The sequence below is a fragment of the Pleurodeles waltl genome, chromosome 6, assembly GCF_031143425.1.
Source record: "Pleurodeles waltl isolate 20211129_DDA chromosome 6, aPleWal1.hap1.20221129, whole genome shotgun sequence".
Classification (NCBI taxonomy): Eukaryota; Metazoa; Chordata; class Amphibia; order Caudata; family Salamandridae; genus Pleurodeles; species Pleurodeles waltl.
The window spans coordinates 432,776,383-432,798,305 of record NC_090445.1 but is presented as its reverse complement, the minus strand read 5'-3'; the positions used below and the strand labels follow the sequence as shown (position 1 = coordinate 432,798,305).

Sequence of the window (21,923 nt, the reverse complement as noted above, 5' to 3'; positions counted from 1 at the left end):
ATGTACTCCAAGGCTTCATAAACTCTTGGCTTTCTCTGTACAACTGTGCATAGCAGAACATACAATCCTAATGAAAAGCTGAATACTTGGAAAAGGGAGGTAGAGATTAGAGGAGTATCATCTAGTAAGGTTTAAGCCATTCAGAAGATATACATGTTATCAATGAATGTAGGTTACATCTATTCAAAAGAGAAAATAAACACTTGCATTCACACAATAGCCATGCCTGACATGTGACTAGGGGTACAACAGCCCTACGCGCATCCTGGAGGCATTAGCCTGAATATATTGTTTTCAATCTCCAACGTGTAGCTTTCTTCAAGACAAGCTTTACATCTAAACTGCTACTGTGCTTCTACTCTAAAAATATCAATTATATAGAGGCAGTTGTGCTGAAACCTGTGTGATTAAACAGAACCTTTCTAAATACTCTCAATGTTCACAACGTAAATACAGAAACGTTTTAAAGAATGTTTTACCCATGGAGCATATACCAATCAAGTTATGTATATTCACAGTAAAATCACAAAATAAAGGTACACAGAGAAACTTCAATTACATGAAAAGAATTGCTAATGCTAAATGTTTATTTTGAAAACGAACTTGCAGTACTGGCAACCACATGGCTTCAAGCCTTGCCTTGAATAACCTTTGTAAACTACAAATCTGAGTAATAAAACTACGGGCTTAGTCAAGTGCTTCGGAGAAATGTTAGCATGAAGAAATTTAAGCTGCACTTCAAATAACAGCAAAATCACTTATCCTAGGACAAGATTATTGCTTTAGAACGGATTGTTTATTCTTTACTTGGAACTGGCAAAAACGATTTTCATGAACACAGATATAGATTGCAAGCATACTTCTCGTCGGTTTATACTTCGCGCATTGCTCTGTTAGGGCAGGAACTGGTTAATCCTTTTTGTATCTGAAAATATTCATCTTCAATTACCTGCTCTGCTGTAATTCTTTCAGTAGCAGAGACCAACCTTAAGAGCAGCTGTTTAAGCTTGATGTTCATATCAAGCTGACTGATATCAGGCGTTCCATCAGGCTTTGTTTTAAAATGTTCTCCGTGAGAGAGCCACAATAGGAGACAACCATATGAATACATATCAGATGAAAGGGAAGCCTGCTGTCCAGCTTTCACTTCAGGCGCTGTTAAAGTCAAACAGCCAGAGGAGTTTGACAGACTGCGCTGTTCCTCTGTTTTAGTAAAATCAAAGTCCCCAAGTATTCCTTTCTTACGATTTACAGCAAATACATTATTTTGATGCACTGATCCGTGCACAATGTTCATTTTGTGTAGTGTTTGCAAGCCACAAGCCACCCCCTTCATCACATTTGCAGCTTCCACTGGAGTTAAAGGCTGGTTTGCCTGAACCTCTCCTAAACTTTCTCCAGAGCAAAATGGGACCATCAAATAGGCCAAGGGATCAGACCTGCAGAAGAAAAGGGACATCAAGGGTAACAAACCTGATTTCTCCTTCATTTCGGCCCAGGCTATATGGTACTTGGCTGCTGTCTCTATCAGCTTTCCTTCAGTATCAAAACCTACACAATACCCCTTTAGTAGAACCTTCTGGCCTTGGAAGTCAGCACAGACCACAGGCCTCTTGGTGCTTAGTTCTTTCATTGGTTCTGCATCTAAAAGCTCACGTTCAAGACTAATCCACAAAAGTCCCCCAGAATTGATATAGTTTATAATTTCGGCTTCTGGGTACAGCAGTGGTAACTCAGGGAAATAATTTTTCACCAAGTCACTAAGCTTCTCATACTCATTTTGTTCCTGGTACATTATTTCAAATGTCTTTTGTCTCAATTCCGAAATATGTTTTTTTAACCTTCTAACATCAGATTTGTTGGCATTGTCAGATTCTTCCAAATTTCTTTGCTCAATTGTTCGGCACCTTAACTGAGCCTTTATACTTTTCAGATTCTTCTTAGTTTTCAGTAACTGGTCAACATTAGGGCTTTCATGAAGCCATTCGGCTATCCGATTTTTAAACCTGACACAGTCCTCATGTCTTTTCAGGATCAATCTGATAAACAGCTTTTCCTGATGGATCATATTTATAACTTTGTTGTGAGCACTGACCATTATTTTCTTGTCTGTTTCACTTTGCCCCATTGTAGAGAGGTCCAGTTCCTTGCCAACATCTGCCTCAGCTTTGTTGAGGAGCTCATCAATGTCACCCACACCTTCTTCAAAACTTAAAGATACTGCAGACGTGAGGTCAAAAACCTCCCGGAAGTCACTGAACCACTTGAATAGCACTTGCATAGACTCCTCTGTATCTCTTTGGACCCTTCTAAATGTTTCCATTTTTGTTTGTTTCCAGTCAAAAAATTCACAGAAATCTTTTTGTGAAGAGTCCGTTTCTGTAGCTTTACCGTACACAGCTTCTAAAGAGCACAATAGTTCTTCTAAGGTGTGTGTGCGTTCAGTGAGGGCTATTACATCAACTTCCAGAATAAATTCTTGAACAGTTGTTAACAGACTTTGCTGAGCATTGTTGCGCTCATCAATTAAATGATGCACTGCGACCATACTATTACACAACTGAATCTTATGTTGTGCTAGATTGTATTTTTCCCAAATTTCTTCAAGTATTTTTAAGGAGGGTGGAGCAATAATACAATTTTCGGAAACAACTCTTATCGCCTCAAAGACATCATCTCCAAAATTAACAGTCATATTTTTCTGCCTTGCTTTTTTAACTAATGCGATCTTGGCAGATAAACTTTGCAGCTTGTTCCCAACAGCTGTCTGCAAACTTATTTCTAGAAGTTGGCAACATTTCTCAGCAATCACTTTTTCTTTATTTCGTTTAGGGTTAAAAGGCATAAATTGAGTTTCTAAAGGCTGGCAATTCGTAGGGCAAAGATCTAACTCACATTTTATCTTATCTTCTTCACTTACCATTGGTTTACTGTTCTCTAAAGTAGCAAACCTTGGAGTGAAGACAGGTGCTGATTTTGGTAGAGTTGCATTATTTCTAGAATGATTTTCCTTCTTTTTCAAGGAAGGTTTCTGACTAATAGAAAGGCCTTTCTGTCTATTAGGTTTTAGCATACCATTGTGATTACTAAAAGAAAATCTTTCAACTTGTCTGCAAGAACATGGTGCCGGCATTTGAAGCTTCGCATGAGAGAACTTTATGCCCATTTTACTGTCTTCAGTATATTTACAGCTGGGTGGAGATTTGCACCACGAAGCAAATCCCTTTTTCAAAACCTCTTCACCAATATCAAGATTGCCATACATGACTTGAACAACAACAGTGTTATCCTTGTTTGTACCTTTGTGTCGAACTGTTACCTGCTTTTCATTAATCATACTGACTAAAAATGCTGTACCCCGTTCTGACAAGGAGATATCAGGGTCAAACAAATGCAAGCCCCACAGTCTGTATTTTTTCGCTAAGCTTGGAAACTGCAAGTCATTTGGGAGTTCAACAATGCTCGACCTGTTTAGCATTTCAGAGTTACCATAGTCAATGTAGGTTACACGCCAGCTTTCTTTCCTTTTTACATTTTGCAATCTGCATCTGTACCAAGTGTTGTCAAATGAAAACAATCCCCCATAAATCCTGCCCAGATCAGGATTACTATAAACAACATTGCTCAAGGGGCAGATCTTGGCCAGATAATCGGATAACTTAGCGATCTCCTGACTTCTGTCTATGCATTGAGCCCAGAAGGTAATGGCATCCTCCACATGACTGACAAACACCTCCTCACATCTCCAGTTGGTAACATCTCCCTCCATGTTGATAGATTTTTCAGCGTATGCTTCTCGTACAGTGTTGCCAGATTCTAAGACCTGTTTGGAGCAAAAGAGGGATCAAGGATAAGTAAAACATAAGCCCAACACTGTATCGCTTGGTTTGCACCTATATAGCTTTCATAAAATATTTTGTAAGTATACTTCCAGACTGTATTTTAATTGTAGGTGCATAAAACATCAAGAATATTTATTACATTCAATATGAAACTGTGGAATATGAAAAAACATGAATTCCTGTGATGGAAACTGCCAGACCACAAAGGTTTTAAAGAGTATATGTGCCCTACACAATTAAAACTTGATGAATACCTTCGTATGCAACATTTATTTCAAGTATGTGAAAGAAACACTAAACACAACAAAGCGTTAGAAATACTTGTACATTTAGTCATGTCAACAAAAGTACATTCAACCTGTACAGTTTTTTACAACACCACTTTGCATGATAGTTCTTGTAGGCCACACATATGATGGGAAAACTGAAACTACCAATCCTAGAATGGTATTAGTTAAAGCACCAGACCAGTCTCAAGAGCTTGCACAACATGGGATCACTAGGCAGCTTTTAAGCTTCCTGGGGAAAACAAAACATGCACATGTCATGGCAAAATAACGGATATGAGTATTTTAGTGTATTATAGCATTTATTTATTACTCTCCAATCCCTGGCTAGACTCTGAAATTATTGAGTGTTATGTACTGGGTTATACTGTACCCTAAGTTTCTAAGTCTCACCACCTCCTGGAGTAAGACTAGACTGTTCGTCCTTGCTACCCTAAAGAAGTCAAATGGATTACTAGTGGCAAACACATTATCCCTAACAGGTAACGCCAAACGATGCTGAGAAATGGTCTTACACTTCTGAGCAAGCTGTGGAATATGCAGGTACTATTGTCCAAAATACAATTTAATAAAGTTTAATGATAAGATATGCTCAAAATGACTGATAACATTTTGGAGCAATATGAGATGTACCAAAGGGTAACTAAGATGAAGATAAGAACATGAGAATAAAGCACTTGGTTCTAACAAATATCACATAATTGCTGCAATATGGCTTCTCAGCCCAGTTGGATGAACCTGGGGGTAGTACTACTGAAGGACCCAAGAAGATAGGGGTGTAGTCACCCTACACAGGTTCATGGTCTCTAGGTCAAAGTCCAGTGTCAGGACCCACCCAGGCCTCTACTATACTCTATCCCCCTTCAACACTTGTAGCCAGGGATTCCTAGTTTAGGTGGATGTACACTAGCTGAAGCCTTGCTATTTTGAAAGGAAAGAACCAGCACTCCATGAAGCAATGGAATGGAAGGATGCCAAAGCTAAGGATTTTGAGCTGCAAATGTTTAGACTGGCCTGTGAATAGGAAAAGGTGCCTGAATGAGGAGCAGGAGAGAGCACTGGAATAAGAGAGGGAGGAGAACAAATGAAAGGATGAGAGTACTGAAAGGAGAAAAACAGCAAGCTAGAATATTAAAGGCTAGCCACTGAATTACAGGTTAGGATGATGGCGTTACCAGCATTAAAGGTGGCTCTAACATCATGCAGTGTCCACTACAGTAGCTAGTTAGCCCCAACCCAATTTGATGCATCCATGGAAACTGTAGACGTGAACACAATCAGTGCTGTAAGGGAAGTTGACAGAATATTCTATGAGCCACTCAAGATAAAGTGGATCAAACACACATGCAAACATGCAATAAATATTTCTAGTAAGCACTGGAAAGCCGATGGTGCCTAACAATATGCTAAGTGCAGAAATGAACTGAACCTTCAAGCTAATATTTATAAAGGAATAGTGATTTAGAGAAATAAATAAATAAGGGCCAGATGTACGAAAGCTTTTTCCCATAGACACAGAATGGGTAAAATCCTTTCGTACATCTGGCCCCAAGTACCTTAGTTTAACAGATCTTTTCTTTATTAACATAACTGGCATCATGGGTATAGGCCTATCACATTCCACTTGGGGCCTGATGTTTAGTATTATTTGTGAAAATGTATAAAACAAATCATAGAAAAAGATGTCATATGCTAACCTAGTTTTTAATTGTGTGTTACATCTGTGTGAAGAATGAAGTTAAAAGGTTGCAGGACCCAGTGATGGCATTGCACAAAGACTGCTGACCCTTCTTTTGCCCCAGAACAGTTAATTACCCGAGTGAAAGTGATGAGAGTTGGGGTTGAATAATAATAGGCAGCATATGTGTGCAACACAAAAAAATATACTGCCTTAGGTCCTCATTAAAAGTTAGTTGGAATAGGGTTAAGTATTTGCTACATGTAGTAAATACTGTTACCCCATGGTGAGGTATTTACCATATGTGGTAAGTACCTCTAATTTTGAGTTTTTAAATGCAAATGAGGCATTGCTTACAGAATCGGTAGTTGAGACAAGGAATTACACATGTTGTCTTTTTAAGGGTCCTTTCCCTAGATAAATATCTGCAGGTTTGACCTATCTAGCAGGGAAAACTGCAAGGGAATAAACAGTTCGTAATTACAATCTGTAGGCAAACATGCGTTTGCACAGGAATCAGAATTTAGCCTGACACTTTTAATGAGGGCCTTAAAGCTTATGCCTGAGAGAGAGACGTTTCTTTAATCTCATGCAAAATAACAGAAGGTATATATTTGGTATGTGTTGAACTGTCTCAGCCTCAGTTGTTTTAAGTACAATTATTAATTTAACTTTTACCGAATGACTTTCCCTTCCAGACCATAAAAGGAAGGAGCTAAATGGCACAGGCGTTATGATGGCATTGTGTCATTGTTGTGAAGTTCTGTAGATATAAACCACACTTTCATGTATCCGTTTCAAGATAACACATTTGCTAGTATTTACTGTAAATAACACGCAGCACATAATTCTATCTTTGTCCATAAGAGTGAGATGCTCTGATGACTGCTAAACCACAAAAGAAAGCATATGTTTAAATGGAGTGAGTGAGCAGTATGTGCGCTTGAGGAGTGATGTAATGTAAAAATAAATAAAACATTTTCTAGCTATCGTAACAGAAAGTTTAAGTTCTAATAAGAACACAGAGGCGAGGATTAGGCTGTTCTTTCCTCACTTTATTTTTTGCCAGCAGCCGTTAAACATTTTTATTCAACAGATCAAAACTTCATTTCCTATGTGGCGCTTGGAAAAACACATACACATTTTAACTAATCATAGTAATCTACCATTAAGTAAAGCCACAATCACTTACATGCAAACTCAAACAACGTCCTTGTATGAATTTCTCATGATAGAGATCTCGATATGTAGGGTGGGTAGAAAAAATACATAGTATGAAAAGAGCACAATAATCCTTGCCTCCGTGCCCTTAATAGAATTGAAACTTTCTGTTACAATAGCTAGAACAATTTTCATTCTATGTCCGGACCAGAGGCGAGGATTATGCTAGTTTAAAGTTTGTCTACCACCAAGGATGCTATGTTAGTGACTGGTTTAAAATAGAACCTCCTAAACTTAGAATCCGAAGACCAGTCTGCTGCATTAAGAATGTCTTCCAGATAGGTTCCCAACGTAAACGCTTTGAAGGACATGGCCCCTCTCACTGAATGTGCCCCAAAACAGAATGGCATATTTGACCCACCTAGCAGACAGCCATCAACTGGGGAATGTCCTACTGAAATGACCGAACGGAAAGTGTTAGTAGAACAGTAGGCTAACCCCATCACATACCAGAGCTGACAGAAAATTCACAATGTGGATGACCTCTGATTCCACAGGATCTTCATCCATTTGAACACACCAACGTAGCCATCTTCCCAGAGCGAAGCAATATCTCTTGGTTGTGCCGTCCACCCATGCTTTGGATAGAAGGTGCACAACTTCCTTCGAAGGCCAGTGAACTGGCCAGCGGCTTCTGTAGTCATGCCAAGAGGCAGAGTGAGACGTCAAAATCATTCTAGTGAGGATTCCGTAGATTGTCCTGGAGGAGATCCAGCCTGTAGAGTAGCATTGGAAAATTCCAAGAAAGTTCCATCATCATTAGAAACCACACCTGACACCTTTAAAATGGTGTGATCACCACCAACTCCATCTTTTGCCTCCTGACCTGCGCTGCCAGCCTCATGAGCATGATGAATGGAGAAAAGGCATACCCTTTCTCCAAGCTCCGAGGCATCCAACGCTGCCGCTTGCAGATCCAGTCTCCAGCTGAAGAATTTAGCCACTTGATTGTTCAGTCAAGAGGCAAGCAAATCCACCGTGAACGGTCCCCAGAGTTCCTCCATCATTCTGAGGACCTCCTGATGTAACTTCCATGTGCTTAGATCTCTCAGGTGCCTTGAGTACCAATCAGATAGCTTGATGTACGTCCCCAGGAGATACTCCGCCGTCACCGAGATGTGGCGATCCAGGCAGTACTGCCAGAGGTCCTTCGCTAGCTCCTCCAGCATCCTGGACCTGGTACCTCCCAGACTACTTATGTAATGTACTGCAGAGACGTTCTCCATCTTCAGCACTACACAAAAACGTGCTCTCTCCTTTGTCCAACAGCACACTGCTAACGACTCTAGCAGCAACTCTTTAAAAAAAATATATTTTTATCAAACAATTGCTCCGCTTACACATCTTTACATCATCATAAATAATAGGGTGAAGCATTATATCAACCATAGCCCACTCACACAGTCCCTACTAGTTTAAGCAAAGTTATGTTATACCACTCCGATGATCTTTTACAGTCCCCTGGTAGCCTCCGCAGGGGTACATCTTTACCTCAGGCAATTCCCCATCCCATCCCCAATAACTTGTATTACCCTCTGCATTAAATCCAAGGGGTCCAGATCTTTTCAAATTTCTTGGGGCAACCACAGCTTTTATAAGTCAGCTGTTCGGCCCTTTGGCACCGGTCCAGGTCCTGACAGCAACTCTTGACAGTTTATATGCATGTGTCGTTCTTTTGAAGACCACTTTCGGCCTGTGGAAATATCCCCACATCTGGCCCCCACAGTCTGTTGTGCAGGCATCTGACTCTATCACAATGTCCAGGCTGGGACAAATGTTTGCTCTCCCATTCCACGCTTCCATGTGGGCAAGCCACCATTAAATGTCTTCCTGTGCTTCTTTCGACAACAGTAACAATTCCATGTACCTCAGTCGCCTGCATAAATGAAACACCTTCAGCCGCTGCTGAGCCCTGTAATGCAGGGTCCCGGAAAGATGGCCTGAATGGACGAAGCCAACAAGCCCACCAGAATGGCCAACTGTCGTAGGGAAGTAGTTCACCCTGCGAGGGTCTTCTTGATCTCGTGTCGGATCTTAGCCATCTTTTTGGCCGGCAGGCTTAGAGTAGACTCTGTGGAATCTATGACGAATTCCAGGAATATTGAGCGCTGCATGGGAACCAGTTAGGACTTCTTTTCGTTGATCACAAATCCCAAGAATTACAGCAAATCTACCCCCGCCTGGACCTGCTCCCTGAGTGGTTGAGGTCACTGGTTCATCAGGAGGATATCGTCCACGTAGACAATGAGACGTATTTCCTGACTGCGACAACACTCCATCACCGGCTTAAGCACCTTGGTAAAGCACCAAGGTGCCAACAACAGGCCAAACGGCAGAGTCCGAAACTCGAACACCTGACGCTGCCACATGAACTGCAGGAATCTCTGGTGTATAGGAAAGATCAGAACCATCAGATAGGCGTTCTTGAGATCCAGTCTGGCCAACCAGTCCCCTATCTGCAGTAGATCTCGAAGCAGATGGATTCCCTTAATCTAGAAGTGGCGGTACACAAGCTACATGTGAAACTCTTTGAGGTCTGTCACTGGATGATGATCCCATCCAGTTTTTCTACTACAAACAGATTGCTTAGAAAACCGTGGGGGTGTAGCGTTGTAGGTACAATTGCTGCTTTGCAACTCTGTGATTTTGTCATCTATGAAAGCAGAATCTTCTTGGGTAAAAAGAAGAGGATGGGGTCTGGACATTTGAACTGGGGTCCCCATAAACTCTATTTGGAACCCTCGTACCGTTTGTAGAATTAAAGCATCAGAGGGCAGTTCCCTCCAGTTATCCACAAACACAGCTAACCGCCCTCCCATTTTTGGTTGAGAAGAAAGGATCTTCCCTCACCTTGGGAAGATCCTTTGGATTCTCTACCACCAACTCTGGCACCACAACCAGGCTGGAAGCATCTGTATGGGTAGAAGTTGTCATATTTTGCCGGATCTTGCCTTTGCCCTGGTCAATGCCCTTCTTAGGATCACACACAACCTTGAACAGAAAGGTGGTAATGTGGGCATCTAGCTCAGGGGTCAATGACACTTTTCCTTCAAGGGAGGGGCATGGACACTGTGCCATAAGGATGGCATATACATCTTTTTACAGAGGTTTCCGCAGGAGGCTCACCCCTTAAGTGGCCACCTTTTTGCTTGGGGACCACATGAAAGATCTTCGGTTTAGCAGGTCGTTGAAGTCCAGCATATCCGCCACTAAGGCATCTGCCTGGGATTCAGGGCTGGACCTGGGCTGAGGGGTCCCATCCACAGACGGGCATCACAGTCTCAAGGGAGCGGGTTCTACATCAGACTAGCCTGTGAGTCATCCTCCTCCCCAAAGGTGTCCAGAGTGTCCAATGGCATGGAAAGAGAGTCTTTGTCCACAAACTGAGGTTTAGAGTGCAGGAAAACCTGTTTGAGACCCTCAAAAGCATCACCATCAACTCCCTGTTGATGGGGTCTCTTATATGCCACACGTCTGGATGGGTGTTCTCCTGGAGCCCCGCGGGGTTCTTGGCACACTTGCCCTAGTGCCTCTACTTACTGTTACAGTGGCGCTAGGGCCGAAGACAATGCATGCTGGATGCAGGAGCCCATGGCCTCATAGAATTCATCATCTAAAGGGAGGAAGGAGAAGTACTCCTCCTCCAGGTAAGTATTTTCAATGGCTTGCATGATGAGAATCAAGGTGCTAGGGAGCCCAGCTACTGATGACAGCCTCAAGCTCAGGATGGGACCAAACATTCTATTGAGGGGGCTGCAGGAAAGGTTGTCCCTGTAGTGACAGAAAGTTGTGCTTGCTGAAGCAGAATTGCACTACCCTACTGAGCGCTGACAGGCGTCAGCAATATCCCAATGAAAAAAAACAAACACAGACCTGCTAAAAGTGCAGACGCCAGGCTCATCGCCAAGCAAGATGCAATATTTGCAGAAGGGTGAGACCTTCAATACTGACCTGCTGTGCCGACGGCCTGCGGCAGGCTGCCTTTGAGCTGACGGGACCAGGGGCTCTGCAGCGCTCACACCTGAACTCCCGTAATTACAGGGATTCAGCACGCACTCATGACGGGGCGAGAGGAGCAACTCTAAGCTCCTTTAGAGCACACTCTGCTGGTCTGCGTTGAGTACTGCACTTGGGGCCCTGGGAATCTTGAATGAAGACACATAAGGATTGTTGGGGTGAAATCTCGTGGTCTGCTAAGAGTGGAAAAAAAAGGGTTAATGCAGAAGCCACAGAACAAAATGTGAAATTAAAGCCTTAACAATCCCCCAAAGAAAAGACTCGGGGAGAACACTTAACGTACCCGTCTGCTGAGTAGCAAAGAAAGAGGGGGCATAAACAAAGATGATGGATCATATTTGTGCACATTATACCCTGGCTGGTTATTCATGTTATTCCTTCCCTGGGGGTTATGGGAAAGGAAGACTTTTCTGTTGTTTGGATGGTGTGAATGAAGTGAAGAAAGGCAAGAGCATAATCCTTGTCTCTGGGCCTGACACAGAATTTAAGTTTTATGTCAAAACTTTAAAACAATTAGGAATACATTTTGGTCCAAAAACCATCATAAATTGAGAACTTCATAAGTTTTCACCAAGAGTATAAGGATAACTTGAAACTACTCTACAATATTGTGGCACATTTGGGGGATTACTATTAAATTGTTCATTGGCAGAGAAACATGATGAGCCTCCATGGGATCACTTTTATGCATGCCTCGAACACAGATATCCCAAAAAATGTATGAATTGCACAAACATAAAACCTTTAGATGTAGCTAGCTGTGAAGAAATAACTTTTAAGTGTGGTAAGTGTGATAATGATAAGAAACATGATAGAATTAGAAGAGAACAAAGCAGGAACAAAATTAATGAAGATGAAAATGAATGCTTAGAAGTAGTTAAATCCAAGAGAAAAACATCAACATATGATAGGACCAATGGTTATAATTTAGATGCTAAATGTTAGGGGTTCAACAATACATATTGGAACTCAAGAAATGTATAGTTACCTTGTGGGATGTCAAATCACTGAGTTGATGGTAAAAGGTGTCCTGCATAGAATGTAACTTGCTTTAAATGCAAAACATAGGACATGATGGCAGAATTTGCAAAAGCTGCAGAGAACGAACAGTGTGCATTTGATAAAAAATTAAGATGATGAATACTATGTATTGAATATTAGAACACAGAGAAGCATGAGAATTGGGAGAAACACATAAAGCCCCTAAATGTAATCTAAATATAGACAATGTAGAATTTGGTTGATTCTGGTACCATATATACTATTGTCTTGCAACAAGATTGTAGAAAATGTTACACTCAAAATGCATAAATGTGGAAATTATTCCAAACAAACAGGGATGAGGAAAGAAATGACTGCTTCATGGTACAGACAGAATTTAAAGATTGGATGATCAATGGGCGAATATGTGTGGCCAAAAAAGGAGCACCAATTTAGGGTTGAATACATCAGGTAGGCTTATGATTGCAGCTGAGACCTGAGGTGAGACAACAGATAATTTTTTTCAATCAAATTAAAAAACTGATTGCTGGGCTGAAAAATATCCATCTTTTTTACAAAACAATTAGGAATACTACAATGTTTTATGCACAAAATCATTGTATGAAGATGAGCCCAAACAAAGGTACACAAAGTAAGACGTGCCGCTATCTATCAGGGAACAGGTTAAATAAGAAAGTGACAAATTATATAAACCTGATAATACAGAAGAAACTGAGGGGTCCAAATTGTCTCCATTGTAGTGGTACACAAACCTGATAATTCTGTAGGGGTATTCTTCAGTATCTCAATACTTACAAAGGGATAGATAGGCATCCGCTTCCAAATAACTGGGAAATGCTGAACATAATAGGAGGGGCCAAATGGTTCTATACAACTGATGTATCATTTGTCTATCTTCAGATAGTCCTTCACATTTCCTCAAGTCATCTTAAGTCTTTTGTGACCCCCATTTTGGGAATACCAACTTAAACGTGTACCATTCAATCTGGCTTTGGCCTCGTCTGGGTTTCAGAGGATAAGGCAAAGGATTTTTGGAGACGTAAAATCGATTAGTTACTTTCAAGATGACATTTAAGTGTGGAGAGAAACTGTGTTAGAACATGATACAATGATAGTAGTGAAGAAATTCTAAGAAAAGAGCTAACTGTGAAAGCAAAAATGTGTGATATGGAATGAGAAGCAGCAGCAGAAAAGGAAAAGGAGAAAGCATTTCGTACTGACCAGGCAGCATGGATAGAGGATGGCTGGCCGGACGTTATGAATGTTTTGAGAGAAACAAGTGTGTCAGAGAAGAATTAAATATGATTTGGGGAAAGAAGTTAAGAAGGGGATCGTAACTAAATCTGCCAACAGCAGTAAGGTACAAATTAATTGAATTGCTTTACCACGCTCACATGGGTGGCAGCAGAACCAAGAACAGATTGCAAGAGTTATTTTAGCAGCCTGAAATGGACCAGGAAGTTGAAAGGGAAGTAAAGGGCTTCACTTTGTGTGCTCAGTAACTGGGGTGAATCCTTTAATGCCTGTAGAGTTTCCTCTGGCACCTTGGAGAAAAGTGGCCGCACACATTACTGGACCATTTCACTTTTAGGAAGTCATAATAAATGTATTTTGGTGTAAGCTGACATTATACCAAGTGGTTTGCGATGTAAATGCCCAAGTTTACCAGTCTCAGAGTAATCAGGTTTCTTGAGACCAAGGCCCTCATTGTGAACTTGGTGGGAATCACCACCGACCGCTGTGGTGACAGTGAACAGAAGACCGCCAGTGCAGGTGGACTGCACACCGCCAAATAAAGATGCCAAAAACACATACCGCCAAAAAATTGTCACCTCCACTCGACGGAAGAAAGAAAGAGCACAGCACCCACCACCACCATTCCTACAAACCCCCGTCCACCAAATAATGATGCACAAATCAGCGCGGCGGACAGTGGATGCTGACAACAATTGTCAGTAACGACCGCCGCGGACAGAAATGGGAACCGCAAACAACAGAAGCACACAGTGGCAAATTTGAAAAGCACACACCTGACACACATCCACACCATCATAAAACACACACATACACAACCCACAATCCTTTGCAACGCCAACAGCACCACAGAAATCAACACCACAACACGCATACGCCCAAACAACCACCACACAAGTCACATACACAACACACCACCCACAACACACACCGTGGCACCCCCTAAGCACCCCCGCTTCACCAACAGGGAGCTGAGGACCATGGTGTACGAATTACTCAGGGTCGAGCCGCAGCTATTTGGGGCACAGGTGCGGCAGACGCTATTGGTCAAGAAGATGGAGCTATGGCAGAGGACTGTCAGCAAGGTCAAGGCAGTGGGAATCCATCCACGCACTAGGGATGATATCAGGAAGAGATGGAACGACCTGCGGGAGAAGGTGCGTTCCATGGCATCACGACAACATCGCCGTACAGAAGAATGGCGGTGGTCCCGCACCTCCTCCCCCCGAATACACCGACTGGGAGGAGCGGGTCTTAGCCACCCTGCACCCGGAGGGCCTCACTGGACTCCCTAGAGGACTAGACTCAGGTAAGTCAACTACACCTGGAATGCATGTATCACCAGTCCCTTTCACTACCGCCATGCCCCAAACCCCTACCCAGCCCACAACACCCAGACACTCCTACCCATGTTCCCTGCATGCTCAAAACCCTCCCCCTCCCACAGATCACCATCCAGCCCCCTGTGCACAGTCGCCAACTCATGCATTAAATGGCAGGAACACTACAAAACCCAGAATACAACACCCCCCTCACTAAATGCATCCGAATTAACACCAAGGGACCCTGCATACTACCACATAAAAATGGAACCACCAATAACCCGTGATCAGTGCTGCAAGGGACAAGTAAGTGCAGGACACCCACATCTCTATTCGCTTACACATAGGCACCACCACATATGCCACCCAGATGGAGATGTCAAGGAGTGCCAGTCCTCCAACTGAAGACGAAGGCCCTACTCAGGAGAGTGCAGAGGGATATCTGGACACAGTGGAAATGCCTGGCCCATCCCATAGCCCTGGGCAATCACCCTCCAGAAGCCCCACCCAGGACACCACTGATACCCCTACCACTCAGCCACCACCATCAGCTCTGGCCCAATCCTCTAACACCAGTGTATCCGGGCCACAGACTGGCTGCGCACAATACAGAGGCCCGAGTCTCCACCCACCACCTGGCAGCATGATGAAGGACCCAGTGCAAGTGGGACTGCCCGACCTGTGCAGGGAACACAGGTACAGGGGGCTAGGGCCAGTGGGAGGGGAGCAGTGGGTCGGGGGGGGGGAATAACCCAAGGAGGGATGCTGCTGCCCAGGAGGCCATTGCTGATGTCCTGGAAGCACACCACCATTCCAAGGACAGGATGGGCCAGATGCTGGCCACGCTGGAGGAGAATCAGAGGCTGCAGGTAACACACCACCAGGAGGCCAAGGAGCAATAGAAACAGCTCAATGCTACTATGGCCTCCATTGCAGGGGTGCTGCAGAGCCAGTACCACAGCCAGCCTGAGTCCTCCACCCACCTGCAGGCCCCTTCCACCAGCCAGGAGAATGCCCTGCCATCCACATCTGCAGCTGCTAGTGGACTGGTGGCACTACCAGAGGACACACAGGACACCAGCACCCCTTCTTCTGCAGCCCAGCTTCCCCCTCGCAAACGTGGCCTCAGACCCAGACATCCCTGTGAAACACCCGCCAAGACCAAGCCCACCGCTAGGAAGTGACTCTGCCCTGAACTGTCTCCCTTGTGTGCCACTGAGCTACCTTGTAGACATGCCACTGCCATTTCACCATCTTCCAATGGGCCAATGGACTATGCCCCTGTGCTACCAACAGCTGTGGAAATGTACCTGAGTATATTGTTCACCATGTGTCCACTTCCTTCCATTGTCCCATCACTCATGGATGTTTTGACTTTTAATAAATACACATGTGCACTCAAAATATCTGTCCTTCATCAATACGAGCAATCATATGTAAACGTGGATATATTAGTCTGTTTCCATCATAATGCTGTTTTTATTGCACAAGGGGGTCTAAGACTGCAGTGTTTGAAGTATGTCACACTGTACATTCCATTGCTGTAACTCACATCTTCTTCATTCATGAAGGCTACACATCACTGGTAAGGGACACCACAGCACTCTGCACATACGTTACCCTGAAAGAATGCAGTAAACCCATTGGCATCATAGAACAATACCTGAGAGTCACTGTATAGCCGGATTAGCTGGGTCCTGGAGTTGATGTCTTCCCCCTCCTCTTCCCCATCACTCTCATCCATCCTCTGAGGTGGAAGGGGTGGTTGGACAGCATCCTCCTCATCCAGTAGTGGGATAGCGTTCCTCAAAGCCATGTTGTGCAGCATGCAGCAGGCCACCACTATCTGACACACCTTGTCAGCGACATAGCACAGAGATCCTCCAGAGAGATGAAGGAAACAAAATCTTACCTTCAGGAGTCCTATGGTCCTCCCTATCACCCTCCTAGTGCGACCATGGCCTCATTATAATGGATCTCTGCATCTGTCCTAGGATTCCTAACAGGTGTCAGGAGCCACTGCATGTTTGGGTAGCCAGAATCCCCAGTAAAAGTGGGCAAAAGAGGGTTGAAACAAATTCTATCTATGTGTATACAGCCTGCCTGTCAGCTATGTAACTGATCCAGTGTCATACAGACTCACCTATGAGCCAAGCTCTGTCCCCCTGTAGTTATCTCATCATGAGTGGCACACTGCTGTTTCTCAGGACAAAGGAGTCAAGGACTGATCCTGGGAACCTTGCACGGACATGAGTAATGGACTGATCAGCAGTGCACACCAATTGGACATTCATGGAGTGAAAGCTTTTATGATTTCTGAACACCTGTTCATTTACTCTTGGGGGTATGAGGGCTATGTGGGTACCATCAATGGCACCTATCACATGGGGGATATTATCAAAAGCATAGAATCGATATTTGATGGAGGTGAGATCAGCCCTTTGGGGAAACTGGACATAACTCAGTGTGGATGTTGCTGAACATTGGCTGACATACACTGACTGCCATGCCCACTGTCACTTGGAATAAGCATGTGGCCACAAAATGTAGCACAGACCGTACCTGCACAGTTGTAGGGATGGCATGGGGATTCCTATTAGCTGACATCAGAACAGGCTCCATTTGTGCACAGAGTTCCAGGATTGTGGCTCGATTCAGGCGGTAAGTGATGATGATGTGACGTTCCTCCATGGTGGCCAAATCAACCTGTAAACAGATGGAGCCCTCCCTCGCCACATGGGTCTGTACCTATAGGGGTAGAAGAGAGACACATTGAGTTGCGACAAACACTTCAATTACAATATTCCACCATTCATCTTGTACATTCAACACTATTGTCCCTCACACAGAACTTGATAATCCTGTCAGGCTAATGTCTGGTGAGATGTGTATATTTCAGTGCATCACGGTGTAGCCACGCTTCCCACTATGATTCCATGAGGAGGATCACTGATCATACCCGTACTCGACAAAGGGGAGAGGGAATGGAGCCATGGATAAGGGCCCCGGACAGACTTTGAAGGCGTGGTGGATGCAAAATGACAGCCCCCTGCCCTACAGGTAGTATTGAATAGGAAGTGACTTCATTCCGCTGGCATTAGTCGTCATGGTGGTAGGGGGTGTTCACTGCCGTGCACCTCTTCATTGGATAACATTGGCTTCTATGAGGAAGCAGGGCCAATCAAGATCACCGCTGGCGGTGACGGTGCACACCGGCGCGGTATATACCGCCATTTGCAATGCCCTTGCCACTTGACTCCTGCACCTCGAGAGGGACAGAACTCCACTGCGTGAGCTGCTGTGTCCTGATTCTGGTCCTTAGGAGGGTACATGTTACAGGGGAACAGGCCCTGGTCTTAGCCGCGGAGGAGCTGGAGAAGCTGGTGGACAGGGTCCAACCCCGTGTGCGAAGCTGTATGGGCGACCAGAGGCCCAGGTAAGTTGTTATTTGACCTCCATGACTGTGTAAGACTGTGCCTGGCTGCCCCATAGATGCCCCTTCTCAGTGGAGTGTTCCTTTCCATCGTGGGAGTCAAGTGTGGGCTACATTTGCCCTTGAAGGACATGTAAATGGACTGGCCAGTGGCCTTTTTTGGACAGTTATGGATCAATTTAGAAATAAATTGTGTTGCCCAGCAGGCGTTATGTTGTCCCGTTGTGCAGCGTTTCACTGTGGGGGGGTGGTGTGCACAGGTGTGTGCATTGGTGCAGGTATTTGTTGGCTTGTGTCTGGTAAGAACATTTTGTTAGGGTCTGTATGGCTTGGGTGGTGGGAGGTGTTGGGAGTGCGTTGTGGTGTGGGTGGATGGGTGTGTAATTGTGCCCTTTCCTCCCTTGTGTGCTAGGCTGCGGTACTTACCCTCGTCGTCAGTCACGGTCCGGGAGAAATGTGGCAAGGAGAAGCACTGGCATTATTTCCAACTCTCGCTCTATGTTGACATCGGCGTGTTCTGTGTGCCTCCGGTGAGTGTTTCCCTTTATATGTCTTGTTTCCGCCAGGCTCTGAGTGGCAGTGGTTCCCGCCCCGGAACTGATGGCAGTGTGGTGTTCATAATATGGTGGTCATGTTGGGCCTTTCCACCGGGCTGAAGATGGCCTCCACCGTCGTCGGCAGTGGGTGGATGGGCCACTGCCAGTTTCTCTTATACTTCATTATCTGGCGTCTGCACCGCCGGCCTGTTGGCAGTAGTTACCGCCAAGTCGGCGGTGCGATCATTACCGCCAGGTTTATAATGACCGCCCATGTTCCTGAGGGAAGGTTCTCATCAACAACTGGTTTCTTATAATTGTGCACGATTATGTTCAGAAAAAAACAGAAAGTTATCCTGAAGAAAGAAAGAAATAAACAAAATTGCGCTTACCAGTCTATGGGCAAATGATATGGTTGAAAGAATCAACGAGGTAGTATAAAAAAGCATTCAGTCAGCTAATTGCTTGCCTTGGAAAGATCTGATAAATAAAATGATGTGGTTGTACAGGTCATGTGAACATTCGTCTTTGCATCATAGTAATATTGAATGTTTAAGAGGTAGGACACCAAGAACAAAACCAACTGTTGTGAATGGCAATATGATAAGTACTTTAAAGAAAGTACAAGAAAGAATCAAGAAAGAATCAAGAGCAGGCAGAATGAGTACAAAGCAACTACGACATCCAGAGGAGTGTTAAGAAACTGAATGTGGAAGTAGGTCACAAGGTCAAGTTAAAGAAACCTTAATCTGCCATCGGAGGTACGCCTTATTTTTCAGAATTATTGAAAGTCATCAAAGTGGGGAACACCTATGTAACTGTGGAGAACTGGTCTGTATTTAACAAAAGAAAAGTAGTGGTATGTAATGCTGATAAAGTATTACACCAGTAGATTATGAACTGAGAAGAGAATGTACACCTCCAAATGTGGAGTCTATGAATACTGGTATAAGGTGGTGTTTTAGGAAAGAGTGGAGTATTCATTTTGGACATCGTATGGTAAAAACACCTAGAGGTGTGTTCATATCTTGTATAAAAAAATGTAATAGAAACACGTTATTGTAGTTATTCTTAATAACATCATCTATGTACATATGATTATGCAGTAATATGTTTTGTTTTTAATCTTCCATGGGGGAATGAGGTATGCTGCTATTCCTATGCCATCATCATTTGAACCAGCATTCCAATAGCTGTGTCGATATTCCACCTGTAATTAAGAAAGGTTAATGGGTAGGAAAGGGAAAACCCTGAACTTGGTCAAGGCCACTAACAAAACCTGCACAACAAGGGTTTTACAGTTCTCTGTATTTGTAGATTTATTTTGATAACATGGCTACAGAAAGCAAAAGTCATTAGAGTCAGGGGACTTAGTATGATACGAAAATCTTAATAATGCAAAATGTCATGTGCCTTTATGAAATTAAGTAGCCACAGCACATTCAGTGAATAATCAAATTAATAATAGTAAATAAGCATAACTGAAGAAAGGTCTCCAAGCATCCAGCGCTCTCAAAGCAACAAGCAAGAAAGTCTGTCTCTTTCCCAAAAAGCATATCAATAAAAGGTGCTGGACACAGAAAACACACAAAGGGTTTTACGTAAAAGGCCAGCACGAAATGTTTTACTTGCAGAGCAGAGCAATTGTCAGTTAAATTTTAAAAAAGCACGTACTTGCACATCATTTTCACTGGCTGCAAATAACATTATTTGCTGCACAGAAGACATCGTATGTTTAATTAATGTAAAAACTCGAGAAAAAAAAGACTGCTTCTGCACATTCATTACAACGGAGGTTTTATCTCATAGTCTTGCAATGTTGCAATACAAGTACACCTCTGCCCGAGGAAGCTAGACGTGTTACATTTGCACCCAGGACAGATACCATGCTTTGCAGTTGAATTTCAGTGATTTTATCAAAAGAAATATAACACACGAACAAGTGCAACTTGTGCACAACAACGAAACATACTTTTGTGCAATGTAATAAGTACTCTTAATGCAGCCTTGTTATGCTAACTAAACCGAACCTGTGTTAACCACTGTTTTCTAAAACATTATAGCCCAGAAAATGCAGAGAAGGATGTGATAAGAACTAGAGTCAGCTATTGGAAGGAAGTTGCACTGATGACGGCACTTGCTTGGAAGCTCTTCAATAAACATTTGCTCTCAGTTCTTCTTGCACCTGGACTTATGGCAACCTTATTTGGATTACATCAGAGCACCTGGGCAGAAAACAAATAAGGCAAGGGTGTCCTTGTCTTTTCTAAAGTACTAGTTTGAATTAAGTTACATTCTGCGGTACTTGAAGTACTTGCCAGTTGAGTGTCAAATCACCAGATCAGACCAGACCAGGGCACTCCTGGTACCTCTGGTGGTGGGAAGGGGTGGGGCTCAAACGTGTTGGTCACCTTGACCCCCACAAGGTCAGGGAAATAATATACATTTCTTGTAGTGAATCATGCCTTTGGGTACCATGAGGCACTGGCCCAGAAAAGAACTACTGCATTTGCAGTAGTATGGAACCCTCTTAGCATTTTCAACAAAGCCTGATTCCCTAAGACTGTGATCTCTGACAGAGTGACAAACTTTGTGTCTTCCTACATGAAGGCACATTAGATGAAGTAGTTGTGAGCTACCACTTCTACACATCCTATTTCAATCATGTTGAGAGCTTTATTAGAACCTCTTTGGAAGAAGCATGACACCCTCCTACTATGTCTTCTCTTTGGCTATACGGAGGTGGCTAGGATAGATAGTGGTTTTAGCCCTATTAAACTTCTCTATGGACACCAGGTCCATGTCTCCTCTGTTTGGTAAAAGAGAGTTGAAAAGGAAATTTGTAGTGTTCTTACTTGAGACTAGAGACTATTGTATGTGTGACTCTCAGCAAAACAATAAAAAGATGGCCTAGCTCATGTTTAATGTAAAGAACAACCATAATGCCAGCCAGGAGCTGATGAAGAAGAGGTCTAACCACAAGACTTCCCATACTGTAACCAGGAAGGTCAGCTGTTCTTTTTCTTGACACAAATTTGTCATTTGGCGCTCGAGGACAAATGGTGTTACGCCAGGATGCAGTTGGCTTTCAACCCACAGTGTGGGATCCAGTTCACTCGGCTGATTCTGGAGCACTTAGAATCATAATGGCAGTGGCTTCAGAGTTATTGCCAGCTGAACATGTGGTCCTCTTTCAACCTTGTCTGACCGGTGGCTGCCAGTGCAATCCTGTACTGCTGTGAAAGAACCTGTTCTCTGTGGGTACTCTACCATCAAAAATTCTCAACCACCACTGGTATAAAAGAATATAGAGGTACCTGAACTTTTTGTC

The 21,923-nt window shown here is 43.5% G+C and overlaps 1 pseudogene; it reads right to left on the bottom strand.

Moving 5' to 3' along the window:
• Positions 1 to 871: 871 nt before the first annotated feature.
• Positions 872 to 21,923, bottom strand: part of LOC138301610 (serine/threonine-protein kinase 31 pseudogene) — a 40,200-nt pseudogene continuing 19,148 nt past the window's right edge.